This window comes from Lepisma saccharinum, chromosome 9, assembly GCF_977018435.1.
Source record: "Lepisma saccharinum chromosome 9, izLepSacc3.1, whole genome shotgun sequence".
Lineage (NCBI taxonomy): Eukaryota > Metazoa > Arthropoda > Insecta > Zygentoma > Lepismatidae > Lepisma > Lepisma saccharinum.
The window spans coordinates 84,327,477-84,347,236 of NC_139237.1; the positions used below are offsets into that span (position 1 = coordinate 84,327,477).

General features: G+C 41.1%; 2 pseudogenes across 4 annotated transcripts; both read left to right on the plus strand.

Annotated features, from left to right (window-relative positions):
- The first annotated feature begins 57 nt into the window (after positions 1 to 57).
- Positions 58 to 18,586, plus strand: LOC145992207 (glucose dehydrogenase [FAD, quinone] pseudogene; annotated as a pseudogene). Of its 3 annotated transcripts, none has more exons than XR_014442142.1 (2): positions 58 to 718; positions 16,294 to 18,586. The product of XR_014442142.1 is annotated as a glucose dehydrogenase [FAD, quinone] pseudogene, transcript variant X2 (transcript). The 3 variants fall into 3 exon arrangements; XR_014442141.1 differs by lacking the exon at positions 58 to 718 and adding an exon at positions 12,981 to 13,117; XR_014442143.1 differs by lacking the exon at positions 58 to 718 and adding an exon at positions 13,093 to 13,113.
- On the plus strand, positions 2,797 to 11,661 carry LOC145992205 (glucose dehydrogenase [FAD, quinone] pseudogene; annotated as a pseudogene). The gene is made up of 2 exons (XR_014442139.1): positions 2,797 to 3,503; positions 9,338 to 11,661. The product of XR_014442139.1 is annotated as a glucose dehydrogenase [FAD, quinone] pseudogene (transcript).
- Positions 18,587 to 19,760: the final 1,174 nt, after the last annotated feature.

Consider the following 19,760-nt stretch of genomic DNA (forward strand, 5'->3'; position numbering starts at 1 on the left):
TCATCAAATTATTGTTACATATTTGTGTACATATTTTGTACTTTGATATTTCGAAAAATCTGGGCTCTACTGATAACCGAAGGTGCTTGGAGCGTGCTGACCAAGTTCGAGAATGTGTGCAGTTCTATTTTCAACCCCCCCACCCCCAGCTTAGTCATGGTACACTGCGATGCACAGGCGTTAGATTTACCTTTAACTGTATTTCTGCACAAATATCAAAAGCTATAGTTTTCCCCTGTATGTATTTGGTTGGTGCTACTGTCAAGCTCAAGCAAAAGGATTTTCTTGAGTAGCAATTACAGATGTCTCAAGGCTATGTTCCACGTTTATGCAAGCCAATTTTTTGTAATTTCTTTCCGGATTACTCAAGAACTTCCACTACTTGTTCAGAGTACAATTTTCCCATGTGAAGGACGTCATAACGACTTACAACGATTATCCTTGAACGTAATGCTTGTGATGATGAGCATTTTTCTTGGGAAGATCGCACAAGAAAATTTTATAACAACTGTAAACAAATATGACATCTAAAATGTATGTTAAAAATACTAACGATGTGATCTCTTCCAATACAATACCGATATCATAGATGTCCGGTCAGTCCAAAATATCCAGCGTCGAATACGTGCATGACCAGATAACCATAGTAGTTGGTTCGTTTAAGTTTCAAATGCAACTTTCTTGACAAGGAGAGTCGGAGGTTCATTGAAGCAGCTTGGTAAGTTACATACATTGTTTGTAGAGATTAGTGATGATATAGACGAGACGAGACTTGGCAATCTCGTACTATTTTCGAGTGTAAACGGTTCAGTCGTTCTCGTCTCGAAATGCTAGAGCTCGGAAGTTGAGGAAAAATCCTTTTTTTCCCTAGTGTCCGAAGACGAGGCCCAACATAATATATGTTCATTTTGGGTCATTGTAGGCCAGAAACAGGTGGGTTTTATTTGTCCTTTTTCGCCTTTTTCGGCGTTTTCTGGCTTATTGGTCCTTTTTTAGCCTATTTTTTAGGTCTCAACGGCGTTTTTTGCAACTTCAGCTTCATCGAATAAGATTTTACTGCCAATTATCAATTCGAATCATCATCAGTTCATCGCCTCTTAAACATTCTTTCTGTAGTAAAGAAATCAAATAAATAAATAAATTTGAACCATCCCTGAAACGAGAGAATTACATTTTTGGACTGAAAGAAGACGCATTTCATTCATATAGTTTTCTTCGCACTGTGTGTTCCATACCACCAGAATTTTGTATTTTTTAAATTCATGAAATATGTAATTAAAACTGAAGTTATTAATTAATTTGGATCACATTTATACGTCTTTTTTTGCGATTTTAGGTCCTTTTTTGATATTTTTAGGGCTTTTATAGGTCTTTTTTTGGCAATTTATATGTCTTCAACTTACGAGCAAAGCACCCTTCTCAATAAGGTTTTTGTCTAACGCCTCATTTAAACGCTACGAACCCTCGAAAAAAAATCCTAAATACATGATATTTCCAACCACAGGTTCGAAATTGGCATAATGCATTGACTTTGTAATCGCATTAAACAAAATATTTATCTTATCTATAATCAACCAGGTAGAAATACACTTGGTATGTGTAAAGAAGTTGAATACTAAAGAAAATTTGGTGTCTGTAAATTTTTCAAACGTCATACCAATCATATCCAGCGCTTGAAGTGGGAAATGTTAGCAAGGGGGACGTTTGGTTGAGCGTTGGGGTTAGCTAGGAGGCATGGTCTGCAATTGCTAGTGGGGGATACTAGTTCATAACTTTATCCTTACAATACCCTTTCAGTACCATGCGTGGTAGATACTTGAGTAAGATATCTCAACAGGATTATAGACATATCCACCTCGCAACTTCTACATGCTCTGTACCACAGACAAAGAGGAAAGGGGGTTCATGCATGATTCTGTCTCTCCAATATATACATTTATCTGCAAGCAAATTTGGTTCCAATGACAGGATACATGCATTTTTTCTGTAGATGTGAAGTGACCTAACTTGCATGTAGAAAAACTGTGATAATTTCTTCAATTCCTTGTATTTGGGTAAGCCATTTCATTCTAGTAGTAGCTGCTGTTTTCAAGAATTGTACGTGCTAAAATCTTCGTGACAGGGAAACAGGAGACCAATATGGCACGTTAAACTCTTTAAGTGTTTGTAAATATACAGTTTTAAAATAAGCTCCCACAGAAAGGTTCTCGAAGGTGTTTCAGAGTAAATAATAAACCAGCGAGATACAACAAAGAGAGGGGTTGACATTTCACCCACCATTTTATCTTCGATCTCGTGGCTATATTTTAAGACTTCTTTTCCTCACCTTGAGGCACAGAGGTGAAAATACAACTTTTGACTCATGCTAACGTTCCCGTCTACACAGAATTCATTTCCGAATAGATCACCATGTTCTCGAAGCTGCCTAATCGATATGCATGAATCGGTACGTTGATCGATATATTCCGATACTTGCACTAGATCTTGATAAGGCGCAATTCTGAAAAAAAAAACAATCACATTTCAACAATGAGCTTTCTGCAAATGCATACGCAGTTCTCTTCAGAATGGCTGTATTAAAGTAACTTTTTAAATATTTTGTGTAGTATTTATTTTTTTGTTTTATATACAGTATGGTCATACTGATGACTTTTTGAGTATAGTGTGTATGTCTAGGCATATGAGCAATGAGTATACATAATTTATGTTTGGTATATTAATGCATAATTTGATGTATATTGTTGAGTGTACGAAAAGACTCTGCACGCCTTTATATCTGTATTTAAATAAGACATTATTATTAATAATAATAATTCAGATAAAGGAAGAGAGAAAGCTCTATCAGATATAAAATAGATACTGGGTGTACTCCAGAGTCACTTACGAAGTGATATTATCCACCCCTGGAATCGACCGGGTCTCCCGTGCGACAGTGAGACGCCCTAACGGAACAAAGAGAACGAAACGCCCAAGGATTCGAATCCAGGACCATTCATTATAACGCGATACAGTTATATTTTACTGAAAACTTCCGAGAAAAACTTATTCCTCAGGAAGCCATCAACACTGCGCAAGCCCACGCACCTGGCGAACCTTTGGTGAAACTGAGGTTATCCTTTAACCTTCCTGCTCCCCTGCAAATATACTGTGAAATGTGCCTCCCATCAACTTTCCTAATTTCTTCAAGGTAAACATATTTGACTGGCCGAAGACCGAACATGAAAACACTTCTAACAGGGACAAAACTATGGACTTAACCTTTGGCCGTCGGTCATCGAACGGCCTGAATAAGACACTAACAGTACATTCAGATGTAAACAGATAACAACGCCATCTATATGAGTTCTAGGTCAATATACGGTGGAGTCGTCTCGGTAGAAAACGCACGTCAAGCGCAGCAGACTTCGAAGGAGCTGCATATCGATAGCACACCCAAGGGAACGCCAGCTACATGTAGAAGAGGATAGTAAAACTCACCAAGAGGAGGAACACAATAAAATACGGTAAATATTTACATTCTTTTTGCTTGAGTGAGTAATTTAAACACAAATTAACTACTTTAGATGTGAGTTGTATACGTATATCATCGTAAAAGAACCAGAGGAACGTAACTCGAAAAATACTGTTTTCAGTTTTGTTTGAACTCCTCTACTTGAAGTCACATCCACTTATGATCCTTAGCTGTAAGGTGGAGTCACGTGTCCCCAGTCTACTGACTCTGGTTGTCACACGACAATATATGCCCTTCTCCATATCTTACAATTCCCACGATATTCACTTACACTTTCTTCCACACACACTCACACACATTGTGATTGACTCAGGGTCTCTACTCAGAACATTCCGAGGTTGAATCACAGCCTGTTTGCGGGTATAGTTTCATTAAACTAATGAAAAACCTAAAAATTTATCTTCTTAAATGAAGCCCCCGTTTAGAGGAGGATTGGGAGGGCTCCAGCCACGGCACTACACTTCCAAAAGGGGCCTCCACGCGTAAAAATTCTTTGAATAGCACCGCAAAATGAATAAAAACTGAGGTAATTTAAGCATGGTAAAAATATTTCAAAATGTACCTAACGAATAAAAAATCTACAAACCATAAACGCCAGTGCACAAAAACAAAAAAGGGGGGATTGCTCATGGTGTGTATTTTTCCCCCAGGGTTTGATTCGAAAATTTTAAATAGTGATGGGGGGGGGGAGTGACGTCGTTTCGCAACTCTTGTGGGAAATAATTTTTACCTTGAACAATGGTTTTCGAATCAGCTCCCAGAAACTGTTGTACGAGTTAAAAAGAGTCCAAGATCGTAACAGACCCATACTTTCCGAACGTAAAATAAAATAGCAGAACCTTCTATGTCATCATACGCGAAACTGTGCGTGAGTGGTGGTATTTTGAAAATTCTTGGTATCGCTGTAGGAAGGTGCCTCAGGGTGGGTGTACTTGGATATTTCTTTTTTTTTTTTAATATTAAAGGTGGTCAAGTGACACCTTCTATCTCTCTCCAAAGACAATTATGTAGCAAACATATTTCGGGTGTAGGCTACCACAAGAAGTTTAATTTTGTAGCAGCTAAAGAAAATACTTATAGCTAGGGAGACAAATTTATGGTAAATAAAAACTTAGGAGAGCGGTAAATAAAATGTTAGATCAGGGGTATATACCAGCGGTGGAAAAAATAATTGGAACACACTTTTTCATCATGAGAGGAAACAACATACAAAAGAGCTATAAATTGATAAACTACTTCATTTTTATATACTGTACACATGCACAAGTACTTAGCTGTCCAACCAAAAAGAAAACATCAACACAAAATCACTTCATTTCTAAATTGCATATCTCAATTGATGTATTCATTGTATGTATTTAAAGGATATCCTTGCTGTCCAACAAATAAAATAATCACTACTGCACATACATAAGCACATGTTAAAAATCACATGATGATAAACAAAATTCATTCATGACTGAACACCAATGACACCATCGTTTCCCTTGATGTGCGGGAACAGACTAATCTTATCGCTGCTACAGCTAGCAAGTTCGATGAAACTGGAAGTTGAGAAGACATTCGGGGGAAGAAAGGAATGCAGCTTGACAGGGAGCGAAGTTTTCGAACTGAGATTATGTGCATGGGAAATTCAAATTTGCAGCGTCTTCCTGATGTGATCGAAGATAAAACGTTCTTCAGCTGCAAGTGGTAGGAAACTTTAGGCAAACGTATCGTTACAAATCGACAGTTTGCGCGCACAACCTCGGTTGCCGGTTTTTGCATGCTTTCTACTTAATTTGATGATATTTCACGGTTATTTCGCGAGAAAGCGTTAATTTCGTGGAAAAGCTCACATTTCGCATTACTTCGCGAATAAAACTCATGCATATTTCATCACTGAGAATGTAGTTACACGCAGAATGTTCAAAATTGCATGTATTTTTTTCACATTTCGAGATTTCGCGCATCGCGAAAATTCAATGTCCCTACTCATAGCTATAAGTTTTCAAGGCGAAGCATCCAAAAATTTAAGGGTACAAGCAGATGTTTTCTCTATTTCAACCTTGCGTATTACCTCCTCTTATCGTCCACGTTCACACAGTCACACACACAAATATATTAGCAATATAAGGGGTTTCTGCGATTCCAATTCATCCAAAAATTCTCGTTCAATTCAATTAAACGGTATGTATATTTAAAATATTTAATTTAAGGTGCGAATTTTACATTTGCCATTTCACAATACTGATACACAAGTCGCAAATGTTACGGGATATACTAATCTAGGAAAAATTGTTAATTGTATAAGAATTTCAAACTGCAATTTACCTATCAACTTCAAGATATCTTCCAATAATATTCCGTCTGTGAGATAGATTATTCTACAAAGAAGACTAAGAAAGTAAAGGAATTGAGAGAATTCTGTTTTATTTTCCACACAGCTTTCTCTTTCTTCCTTGGTTAAAAGAGAACTGTGAAAACCTGCCTAAGGGCATTAATAAATATGTATGAATTCAATGGGATTTGGATTAATAAAATATGCAGTTTTTCACGTCTACGTACAAAAATTCACGTAGAATTCACGCATGATTCCCGGAATTCAAGGAATTCCCGGTGAGTAGCCACCCTGTTAATGCATCTGTAAATACATAAAGGGTGAATCCGTGGGTTTAAAAATTTCAAAAGAATTTCATTTTTACGGTACCCGATGGATAGTGTGTTACGGATATAAGGATACAGAAAAATCTATACCACAGTTTTTGAACTCAATTAGAATACGTTAGGCCACACCCAAAAGTTATTTTCAATTAAAGATGTTTGGGATTAAGAGATCTATCAAACGAGATACTACCACCTTGACCATTTGGAATTTTCGGGGTATCCCTTATGTACTCCCCTACTGGGGCACCACAAAGGGTTAAAATATCATCACTCGACATGACCCATGCATTTTTGTCAGAAGGCATGGTTTCTTCCTGAAATTTCTTACCAGTTTCGAAATAATTGACCTGATACTAAAATTAAGACTTACCCTCCATACATACGCAATCTATACATAATACGTGCGATGTAATGAGCAACCTGTATGTATAACCTGTCCCAGCTAACTGTAGAGCAGGACCACGCATATCGGCAGAGGAAGAAGAGGAGGAGGAGGAAAATCGAGTGGTGAAAGCGCAGCGTTGCAAACCGTACGGTTTTGACCGTACATGTACGGACGGATGGTCCAGACCTTAGGCCATGCACGGCTTTGTCAAAATTTGCTCTTGCAGTTTTATCCCTAATATTTCCCTAAGAATTCTGAAACCTACCGAACGGAGCTGGATGATAATTTTTTCACCTCATTCTTTATTGATATTTTTTCTTTCCAGAATCAAATACAGGTTGCCATAATTTTTACAAAGTTTTATAATAACAAATTTGAATAGTTTTTTGACAATTTTGTCTGATTTTATGTTATTATTGAATAATTCGAAAGCAAAATAGATTTTTAAAAATCGCTACCATGTTGAGATATGGTTTGCTATGGTGAACAATAGATGGCTCTGGACTTCTGAGTATTTTCTTATCATTTTTCTTTATTGTTTCTGAAAGTTTTACTGTGGTAGAAATAAGTTAATATCTTGATCATTTTTACAGAATTTAGTCTTTTTTTTAAAATTGGGAAGATACGCACATGTAATAAGATACCAAAGTTTAATTTGTAATTGCCATGAAGAAAATGTATGCAACTGCCTTTTACAGAAGTATAAGAAGTCCAACTTCTTGCCAAATGGCTCCCACATCAATATAATTTTCATGATATTGATAATCCGAACCACTATGCGCCTTTACCGGGTATCGAACCTGGGTCTTTTTAATTACAAGGTGTCAACGTTAACTCTATGCCACCTAGATACCCTCCAAAATGAACGAGAGATACTCAAAGTACGTTACCTTGTCCGGGAAGTTAAGAGTTAATGTCGTGCGTTGCACATACCTGCAAAGGAAAGAAATTCCAATTAATATCATGATTACTTGTAAATTCCTATGTTAGTGGAGAAGATACACTTCAGTATATTGCCAATTTCTTTAATTAGTTAAGTTTTGGAAGCTTTTATCGAATAAAGCTAATAATATATCCTTACAACGGGCGTGTCTGTCCGTCCATCTCTGTCACTGTCCATTATCTCAGAGACAACAGAGTAATAGAAACAAAATGTGTTGAAAGAACAAATAACAGCTCGATCCAACATAAATTAAATTCTATTTTTCATCCATATGTCGGTGAGAGTCAAATAGTGACGCCGGGCCCCGTGGCGGAGTGGTTAGCACTTTGCGCTATGACGCCAGGGGTCCCGGGCATGGATGCTCGTGAGTGTCCATTCATCAATTTTATCGGGCCTCCTCGATGGCGAAGTGGTAGCGTCGTCGTCTTGGAATCAAAGTGTCCCGGGTTCGATACCCGGTGGAGGAACATAGTGGTTCGGATTCCACTTTAAACTGTAGGTCCAGTCCGAATTAGCCTCACTGTGCATAAAGTGGACTTAAAACACCAAATCAATCAATCAATCAATCAATTTTATCATATCATCACTTATCCCCATCTTCACAAATTAGCCAAAAGTGGCACAAAAGGCGAAGTAGAATAAAGCAAATCAATCAAATAGCAACCTGTCAACCTAGTTTTGAACATCACAGTCTCGCTTGTTATTTTCTTATCTGAATAGTTAGGAGCAGGAGTTACTGCTGAAAGTGTTGAAAAAAATAATCCGTTTATGATAACGTCTTGAGAAATAAAAATTACCCTAACTTGAAAACTATTCAAAATACACACTTGACACTGGCGTCATTCAAAATCTCTTGGTCTAGGATGTAATTCAATACTACTAGTAAAAAAATTTCATCTTTGTATTTTTTAAAAATACAAAAATATTTAATATTTGACAAACTCAAAAACATTATTATTAACCTGCAAAAAGTTATTATTTATAACACATTTTGTCCATGCATTGTCAGAGTTTCGGAATGTTTCCATTGATTGATTTGTGTTTTTGAGCGTCGATTTTCTGCCACTCTTGTCAATCTCTACGTTGAGTGATGACATGATGAAACTGATAAAGGGACACTCACAAAGAACACCCATGCCCAGCCCGGAATTTGAACCGATGACCCCTGGTGTCGCAGCGCCACGGAGCTCGCCTGAATATTCTTCGAGGTTTTGAAAATCTATGCAGACTTGGTAATGCTGGCAAAATGAAACTTTCTTAAAACATCTGAATTATATTTTTGTTATTAAGGGTTGCCTTTTACAACGATACGGATGTTTACCACCTATCTCCATAAAAGTTACATTATCTAAAGCAGAGTTTCATCGAATTGATTATGACCAATTATACGTATATCTGCAAGAAGGGAGCTTTCGAATATCGAAAACTAGAGGCCGCAATGTTATCATTCCTTCCCGCACGGTCATGCTTATCTTTTTTTAAATGTTCTTATCTCATTCTACTATGTCGCAAACGAATCAACCTCAGAGGCGGAACAGTTACCATAGCGCGCTACGACGCCATGGGTCGCGGGTTGGAATTCTGACCTGAGAATTGATGTTCTTTGTGAGTGTACCTTTATCATAGCATCACTCATCTTCATCTTAATGATTACCAAAACTGGCAGAAAAACGAAGGAAAATGAACCAAATCTTCCAATCAACAAAGGTCTAACTTCAACTTTATTCGTTTTTGAAACCATGTTTTCGGGGGGGAAAAATTATATATTCTGCACAGATATAGAGATCTGTAGATGATCTCAAATCACTGAGATGTAGACACAGATTTTTAATTCCAATTTTCCTCTTTCCAGGTGAACACAATCTTGTTTCGAAGACAATCCGCCATGGATATTGATTCGTGCCCGAGCGGAATAGTGAACCCTTGCCCTGGCCACCTGTCGGGGTTGAGCGCCACGCTGTTCACCAACCTCCTTTACACGCTGCTGCAAGCTCAATGCGACCTGGGACAGCACGACATCTACCCGAAGGACGAACCTCACCTCCTGCAGGAGTACGACTTCATCGTGGTGGGAGCAGGTTCCGCAGGATCGGTCGTCGCCAGCAGGCTATCGGAGATCGAGAACTGGTCGGTACTGCTCTTGGAAGCCGGGGGCGATCCACCAATCAGCTCGGAGATACCATCCGCGTGGCTTTCCTTGCAGCAGACCGATGTCGACTGGCAGTACAAGACGGAGCCTCAACGCGTCGCCTGCCTCGGTATGGAGAACAACCAGTGCTTGTGGCCCAGAGGGAAGGTACTCGGTGGGACCAGCATACTCAACGCCATGATGTACGTAAGGGGTAACAGGAGGGACTACGACAGCTGGGCCATCATGGGAAACGCCGGCTGGGGATGGGAGGATGTTTTCCCTTACTTCAAGAAAAGCGAGGACATGAAGGTACCAGAATTCGCAGGCACTGAGTACCACACTGCCGGAGGGTACCTGAGCGTGGACCAGTACGACTACAAGCCACCGCTAGCGGATGCGTTCATGCACGCCGCGGAGGAGCTTGGGTACGAACTGGTTGACGTCAATGGACCAACACAAACAGGCTTCACCAATCTGTTGGGAACTATAGCGAACGGAACGCGCGCCAACGCTGCTAAGGCATTCTTAGGACCGGTCGGACACAGGAAGAACCTCCACGTGTCCAAAAACTCATTCGTCACGAAAATCCTCATCGACGAAGCGTCCAAAAGGACTTTAGGCGTCCAGTTCGAGAAGGACGGCGAAACTGTGACCGTCAAAGCCAGGAAGGAGGTCGTAGTGTCCGGAGGAACGGTCAACTCCCCCCAGCTGCTGATGTTGTCGGGGATAGGACCGAAGAAGCACCTAGAGGAGTTAGGCATACAAGTCGTTCAAGACCTTCCCGTGGGATACAACCTCCAGGACCACGTGGTGGTGTTCGGACCGTCGTTCCTTTACGATTCGGACACCGCGGTGCCCGACAGTGTGCTGGACGACACGTACGAGTACCTGATTCACAGAACGGGTCCTCTGGCGAGTACCGACGTACTCCAGTCAGCGTTCTTCATCGATACGAAGTACCAAGATCCGCACGAGGACTACCCGGACATAGAGATCCAACACCTACGATTCAAGGCTGGAGATTTCGAAGGTCCTGCTGATATGAGGAAGTTCATTGGCTTCAGGAGAGAGGTGTTCGACGCCATGTACAACGTGAACAAGCAGAACGACGTTCTCGTACCGCTGGTCACGCTGAACAGGCCCAGAAGCAGAGGGTACATAAAACTAAAGAGTGCCGATCCGAACACGCACCCGGTCATCAACCCAAACTACCTGACAGATCAGGAGGACGTGTCAACACTTGTAGAGGGCATCAAGTTCGCCATCAATGTGTCACAGACCAAGTCTATGCAAAGATACAACATTAGATTAACCCCTAAGCCGCTCCCGGCTTGTCAACATCACGAATTCGGTTCGAACGAGTACTGGTCCTGCGCTGTGAGACAAGTTGCCGCCAGCTTGTACCATCCTGCTGGGACTTGCAAAATGGGGGCTATCGGCGACAACAGCGCTGTTGTAGATCCGGACCTAAAAGTTAACGGCATCGAAGGACTTCGAGTAATCGACGCTTCCATTATGCCAAAGATTGTGACCGGAAATATCAATGCTCCCACCATCATGATAGCGGAAAAGGGATCAGATTTAATCAAGAAAGCACATCTAAGCACGAAGGACTGAAGAATGACAAAACCACATCAGAAAGCATTTTCCAATGTTCTTACCTTCCACTGCGCATTCAACAGCAATAAATGCATTACGAAACATACAGCATGAAGTCTGTTTGAGAGTATACCAGGGAAAATAATGTCACACATAGAAGTATGTCCACATTAATACACTATATCATGATCTAAAAATATGTTAATCATGCCAAATTCTTAATCCAATGACTGTTCGTGTGATAGTACCAACCACAGACCATCTCGGTAATGGACTCGCTTGCTGACTAATATGTCAGGTGGGAAGGAAACATTAAGTGTACAAATGCCTTAATAGATCTGCAAAGCAAACCGCATACATGTATCAGAAATTTATATATGGCATATGTGATATACAAATAATATGCAACCAATATTTATATAATTTAATTTTCGTGATAATAAAATATTTTCAAAATTCTGTGTTTTTGCATCATGCACATGGCCTTGCATTGAAAATTACCATATGGGTGTTAGTACTGGTATGTATGTATAAAAGTTCCAATTCAAGTATTTATATTTTATTAATTCTGTTACTTTAGGAAACGTTAAAGCTCTTTCTAATGCTAATAAGTGGAGGTTGAAAGTGAGGTTTATTCCAAAGCATTGTTACGTGTCATGATTGATTTATTTCTTGCCTTAAGTCCACTTTATGCACAGTAAGGCTAATCAGGAATGGACCTACAGTTTAAAGTAGGATCAGAACATCTATGTGCTTCCACCAGGTATCGAACCAGGAACCCCGTGATTACAAGGGGACGACGCTACCACTGCGCCAACGGGTAGGCCGTTACGTGTTATGAGTAACTGTTATGTGTTTGTAGTATTCATAACAGAAAGTAGCAGCTTGTTTAACTTTTTGGATTAAAATATGGAGGAAGTTGCATCCTTTCTTGACATCCTTGGCGGAGTGGTTACCACGGCGCGCTACGACGACAGGGGTCCCTGATTCAATTTCATCATATTATCAGTTATCCTCATCCTCGTGATTAGCCAAAAGTGGCAGAAAAGCGACGTAAATTAGTTGAATTCAACCAACAAATAGAACACAAACTTCGAAACGGAATGTTCCAGGGTTGTTAAGGGTCCAGGAAACCATAAATTCTAATGGGTTCGATTGGGTTCCGCTGCAGGAGCGGAACATTTTTTCTCACACAATTCAAATTCGGTCAAAGTTGCGCATTGTTTCATTGAAACAAGGTTCCTGGAACGTATTTTAATTGATCCTGAAAAAATGTTCCTGAACCGTATTTAAATTCATCCGGAGAAAAGGTTCCTGGATCGAATTGAAATACTTTACAGATAAAAAGGTTCTTTCCGGTTCAGAACCCATTCATGTTTGCTGATTTTCTCTCCTGGACCGGATTTTGATTTATTTAAAATTCCTGGCTCTTTAAGAACCCTGGACTGTTCTCCCAGTCTTGGTGTATGAACACGTCGAGTGCTCGATCCAGGATCTCGCTAGTGAAGGTTCCTGGCCGAATACATACGGAAAATAAGAAATATGCAAGAGAGGTCTTTTCTTGATCTTGTGCACAGAAAATCACTGTAAAGACTTCTTGAAAAGGTTATCAAAGCTCCATTTTGCATGCTTATACAACATGAGCTATCGAACACATAGGGTGATTATGTAACCACTTATAGTGACGAAAAACTATATCTAAAAATACAACGCTCAAAACATAAGTTTTGATAGAATGATGCCAAAAGTTCACAGTCAACGTATACGAAGGACATGATCTTTCAATACGAGCATCTGGATTGGTGACTGATCAACAAATAAAACTCTAATAGCGTTTGACTGAGCGACCGCGTTCACAACACAAACTACAGCTGTCACAGAAAGGGGAAGGAACTTGAGTAGGTAAGTTGGAGTACATTTTTTTGTATTTTTTTACGCCAAAAAAAGAAAGAAAAAAAGCGAGTTCTATCCATAATGCCAGCAGGAGTTTGAGTTTATTTAGAGCCCACTTTATGCACAAAAAGACTAATCGGGAATGGAGCTACAATTTAAAGTGAGACCCGAACCTAGGGTGACCAGACACATACATTCAAAAAAGAGGACAAAGCATGGCGAAAAAGAAGGACATAGCCCTCCCCCAAAAAAAGAGGACACCGCAAAAAAATCGCAACACATTTGCCATTATTACTCTTAACCCTAGCTAAACGGAGGGAGGTGGAAAAGTAAAGAGGGGGGGGGGGCTGTCAGACCCACCACCTCTTCACAAAGACATAAATTTAACGTACATAGAGATACCTAGGGATCCAAATGGACCGGAGCTGACCGGAACGGCGTTCCGGATTCATAAGTATCTGGAACCTTCCCGTTCCGTCTCGTCACTGTTGTAATCGGAGATAAAAACAGACAGCAGCATGATAACGAAAGTAAGGCGTTCCGTTTTATGCAAATTTCCATTCTGAATCATTTTTTTGGCCGGGTCGGGATCGGCACGGGAAATGTTTTTAAATCCCTGCGTTCGGGACGGGAAAAATTTTCAATTTCGGGACGGAAAGTATTCAGAATTTTCCCGACACTGCGGAAATCTCGATTACTACACGTCATTTCCCATTGAGTGATTCTTTCCTGCTTTTCTTTCTGAAATAAATAATACGTTTCAAGAAGTTTCAGACACTTACAATGCAGAAACCACCAATAATTTATCACTTTTTAAAATGTCCATTTGGAATCCTGACTGTTAGGGATGGTTTAACCTATTTCCAAAACTGAACTAATATATTATGCAGTTTAGGTTGGGACAAAAAATATAATTTTATTGCCGTGAACATTTCTGGCACTCTTTCATCAACAGAGAAATGTGACTGACTACTTAACACCCTGTCTCATATTCGTTTCTCCCATCCTTAAAAACTTAGTATCGCGTATGCATGCATAACGGAATTGCAGAGACTGAATAATAGTATGCTGTCTTATGATACTGATGACATGTTTGGGTAATGTGATGGTAGATGAGCTCTCAGATGCTCAGCGAGCATAGCTCGAATATTTAACGAGCTCCAAGCGATGTAAAACATCCAAGCCTTTGATGTGAAATAACAAATGATGTTCCTTATGAACGGATACATTCTATGTACAGCACATGCCGATGCAGCATACTCTTTCCAAAAAAGGACATTTACGGATTTCAAGAAAATCCGTCCGGACCCCGGACTGACACCGAACAAGGAGGACATGTCCGGACAAAAGAGGACGTCTGGTCCACTACGTGTCTCCACCGGGCATGGAACTCGGGACCACTTGATTACACGCCGACGAAGCAACTGCCATGGTACCACGGAGGCCCCATATCTTTACTACGCTGTCCCCTTGGCGCTAGCTTAGCCAATGATACTAAAGCCTTATACTGTTTAAGGCAAAATATTTTCATTGTCCTTCTTAAACCATCTATTCCCATAATTCAGTATGTATACTCGAAGTAGCGTAGCCATAATCAGAAGGCACATGTTCACTTTTAAAGGTGACAAAATTCACCTTTTCCATCCAATATTCACTCCATCTAGGAAAAAATTAAAGTACTATCACAAAACTTGATCAAATTAGTCGGATTATTAGTTTTCAGTGCCTTGTAAAATACTAATTCACAAAAATCTTAGAATTTTTTATACGAATTTTTATTTCCTTTTTATTTACGTCGTCTTGTTGCCACTTTCGGGTAATTGTGACGATGGAGATGAATGTTGATGAGATGGATGAAGATACAATCACGAACCTACATTGATGACAAAATAGGATCCCCACAAAGAATTAACTGGTTGTAAGTCCACACGCCAGAGCCTCGTTAGTCTGCAAAATGCAGTCGAGGGTTTACTGCGTGGAAAGGAGGTTGACATTTGTGTGCCTTAACAAAAGGTCATGCCTTACATTAGTTTTGGTTTGATTAGGTGTTTTAAGTCCACTTTATGCACAGTAAGGCTAATCGGGACTGGATCTACAGTTTAAAGTGGGATCCGAAACACCATGTGCCTCCACCGGGTATTGAACCCAGTACCCCTTGATTAACCTTACATTAGGGATAAACTATTTGACTCACTACGATAGTTATAAAATCTGGAATGACAGTGGGATGGGAATATATTAGTTGTTTCATCAACAAATTTCGAAGGAAAAGAGCATGCCATTCACACTGGAATGAGTTTGATTTAATATGCAAGCCGGATATATTGAACACTTTCCTGCAATCTTGATACTGTTTCATGCAATTCCCTTTTACCTCTATGTGGTATCACTTATTCAAAGCAGAGGATATACCCTAGAGGTATAAAGTTAAATAAATTAAGAAAAAGTAAATTATGATTTACTTTCAGTAATATAATTACAAACATCCACACGTGATCAGGAATAAGCAAGCACGAATATTTGCTGAACTCAAATCCATACTGTTAATTTTATAATTTATCCATTGGGGTCATATCGCAGTGCAAACATGTGGATGTTGGTTCACACTTCAGTTAACGCATCTTCTGTATGCTTTAGCTTTTCTTGTTATTTGGTGTCGCTTCTCTGTTCCTTTCAGCCAATCGCGACGACCCATAGAGTGGCCTAAGAAGTAAGGAAAAATTACGAACCCATGATAAAAAAACATTGTACACTCCTGCTCACAAAAAGTGGCACAATCTTAAACTGCTTAGCCCTATCAAGTGTGTCACTTTATGTGAACAGGAGTGTACAATGCTCACATCATCAAATATGTCAATATAAAGAAGCCAACTATGAGAATCATATGTGACGAAAACAAATGACCTATCGTGTAGATAAAGTTTTGTAAATAATGATACAATACTTGAAATCTCACTGTATATGGAGACTTTGGAGGCCATATTACGACACAACAAGCAAAAACAACTAGAATTATAAAGTATAGACTGAGCTATTTTGTAGGGTTACTGATAGGTACGTTACGTATCGCTAACGTAATGCAATTTCTCTTCTTTTATACTTTTTTCTATTCTCCGTCAGTTCCATTATTAAAGTTGTTTGCTTGAAGGATATTGTATTATGGAAGGCATTCTTGTATTTTTCAGGCACAGAAATGGATGTTGGCCACTGTCCAGCCAGTATTCCTAATCCTTGCCCAGGTCATGCATCTGGACTTGCGGCTGTCCTATTCACAAACTTGATCTCGGCACTCCTGAAGGCTCAGTGCGAGTTGGGGAACCCGGAAATGTACCCGCCAGACGTCCGCAGCTTCCGGGACGAGTACGACTTCATCGTGGTGGGTTCCGGAACGGCAGGATCCATAGTCGCCAACCGCCTCACGGAGGTGGAGGTCTGGAACGTGCTGCTGTTGGAAGCCGGTGGCGACCCGCCCGTCACTTCGGAGGTTCCCGCCATATACAACTCGATGCAAGGAACAGATGTTGACTGGCAGTACATGGCGCAGCCTCAAGACAACGCCTGTCTGGGGATGAAGGGTAGGCAGTGCGTCTGGCCTCGCGGTAAGGTTCTTGGAGGAAGCAGCACCATCAACGGGATGATCCACGTGCGAGGGAACAGGCGAGACTACGACCAGTGGGCGTCCCTGGGGAACATTGGCTGGAGCTACTCGGAGGTCCTCCCGTACTTCAAGAAGTCTGAAAACATGAAGTCGCCGTGTCTTGCGAAGACGCCGTACCACTCTGTCGGAGGGTACCAGAGCATCGAGAGCTTCAAGCACAACTCGCCGCTCGTGGACGGTCTCAAGGACGCCGCCAAAGAGCTGGGCTACCAGGACACCGACCCGACGGGAGCTCAGCAGACAGGGTTTGCAAACCTTCACGGCTTCATAGACAACGGCGCCAGAGCGAGCGGTGCCAAGGCGTTCCTGGCACCCATTCGAGACAGGAAGAACCTCCACGTCGCCAAGTTCGCGCACGCGACCAAAATCCTTGTCGATCCTGCTACGAAAACAGCTTACGGGGTCGAGTTTCACAAAGACGGCAAGACGCACACCGTCAAGGTAGGCAAGGAAGTCGTTCTGTCTGCCGGAGCGGTGAATTCCCCGCAGCTGCTGATGCTCTCGGGTATAGGACCCAGGGACCACTTGCAAGAACTAGGAATAGAGGTCATTCAAGACTCGCAAGTCGGACACAACCTAATAGATCATATGGTGTTCTACGGACCGACGTACCGTATCGATTCCAAAGTCAAGCAGTCGCCCACGGATAAGCTGGACGCTACCTACCAATTCCTGATCCACCGTACAGGACCTCTGGCAAGCATGGACACCGTCAAGTCCGCATTTTTCGTCAACTCAAAGTACACGGACCCTGCTGGAAATTACCCAGATCTGGAAATCCAAAACATCCAGTTCCTAGCCAACGACGTAGCAGGCCCTCGCACCATGAGCCAGGCGGCAGGATTCACGGAGGAAGTGTACGAGAAGATGTACAACGTGAACCAAGCCACCGACATCTACGTCCCTCTCGTCACCTTAAACCGACCCAAAAGCAGAGGATCCATCATGCTGCAGAGCACAGACCCCTTCCAGCACCCTCTCATCTTTGGAAACTACCTTACGCACCCGGACGACACGCCACGACTCGTCGAGGGAATCAAGTTCACACTGAACGTCTCGCGCACCAAAGCCATGGAGACCTTCAAGCCCACGCTGCTCCCAACTAAAGTACCGGGTTGTGAAGACTTTGAGATCGGCACCGATGAGTACTGGTCCTGCGCCGTCAAACACCAAGCGACTACGCTCTACCATCCCGTGGGAACATGCAAGATGGGACCTCCAACGGACGACAGTGCGGTAGTGGATCCAGACTTGAAAGTGCACGGTGTTTCGGGGCTTCGCGTGGTTGACGCATCCATCATGCCTACGATTGTGACGGGGAACACAAACGCTCCGATCATGATGATTGGCGAAAAAGGATCGGACCTGATCAAGAAGTCCTGGCTGAGTTAGGGGCTTGCTGCGCTAAATATTGAAGCAACTTCAGTTTAACTCTTAGCACGTTTATACTTGTACTTGTTAATCGAGCACAGGTATTCATGTAGAACCCTAATGACAGTAGTAATAATTGTGTTCCAACGTTTGACAATGCTGACACTGATAACATGTCTCCTAACTCAAAAGAGAGGAGAATGCAACGTCACCTTTTCAGTTCCCACAGACTACATCTTAGACACGAGTGATGACCAAAAAACTCAATATGCTGACCAAGGCAGAATTCATTTAATTCTAAAACATAAACTAAACGTTACGTTTCAACCTTCTAGCAAGGTCTTTATCAGACTCTGTACCCAATAGAAATGGTATAAGGTACAAAACAGGACGATTTATACAGGGTGGCTCAATAAGTCACTTAACACCCTCAGTACAAATCCACTGCGGCATGGAATGTGAAAATGGCGATGACCAATCATTGCTTGGCCAAGGGGGAACCACATTGACGCCACCCACACGGTCGGCGGCATCTTGATGTCCGCCATCTTGAATTCAAATTCAGAATTTTAAATGGGAAGGGGGTCGTGCGACATATCAAAATGGGCTAGAATTTCACGAGAAATGCAATGGCGAAGGGTTTTTCGACGTACCTTTAACCAGTAAAAAGTTATGACTGAATTCTTGTACCAATTTGCTCCTTTTCGAGGTGTTAGAAAAATGCCTTAAAATTTGTTTAGCTCATCGGTAATGCATCGAGATCAAAGTGACGTCTAGGAAGAGAAGTTCGCATGCCATTGCACAGGATTTTAATTGGATACATCCATGAAGAGCTGCGCATTATAAATGGTTGTCGCGAACAATTTACAGTGTGACGCTTCCATTGAATTAAAAGTCCTTCACAGTTACAAGGCTAATGTTTATGTTTAGAAGGAAGTTCATAAACAGAATATTCGATGCTTTTTATCTGATAACCCATTTTCGACAGATCAAAGCTGAATGGTTAGTGTTGGTAAGTTAATGGTGTGGCGTGCTGTGTGGAACACGATTGGTTAGTCAATTTTCCATCAACGGAACCTTAAATGCTTAGGGATACTTGCATTTGTTAAATAAACAGGTTTTTTCATCCTTGCTTGTGGAAGAAGGTACTTTTTACAGAGTTTTTTCAATAGGGAAGAACATCAGAACACTTATGGGAACGTTATGAAGCAGTTTCCGTCCAAAGTTAGTTATCAGATGACAAGGGTCGCATATTCTGTTTATGAACTTCCTTATGAACATAAACATTAGCCTTGTCACTGTGAAGGACTTTTAATTCAATGGAAGCGTCACACTGTAAATTGTTCGCGACAACCATTTATAATGAGCAGCTCTTCATGGATGTATCCGATTAAAATCGTATGCAATGGCATGCGAACTTCTCTCCCTAGACGTCACTTTGATCTCGATGCATTACCGATGCGCTAAACAAATTTTAAGGCATTTTTTTAACACCTCGAAAAGGAGCAAATTGGTACAAGAATTCAGTCATAACTTTTTACTGGTTAAAGATACGTCGAAAAAACCTTCACCATTGCATTTCTCGTGAAATTCTAGCCCGTTTTGATATGTCGCACGACCTCC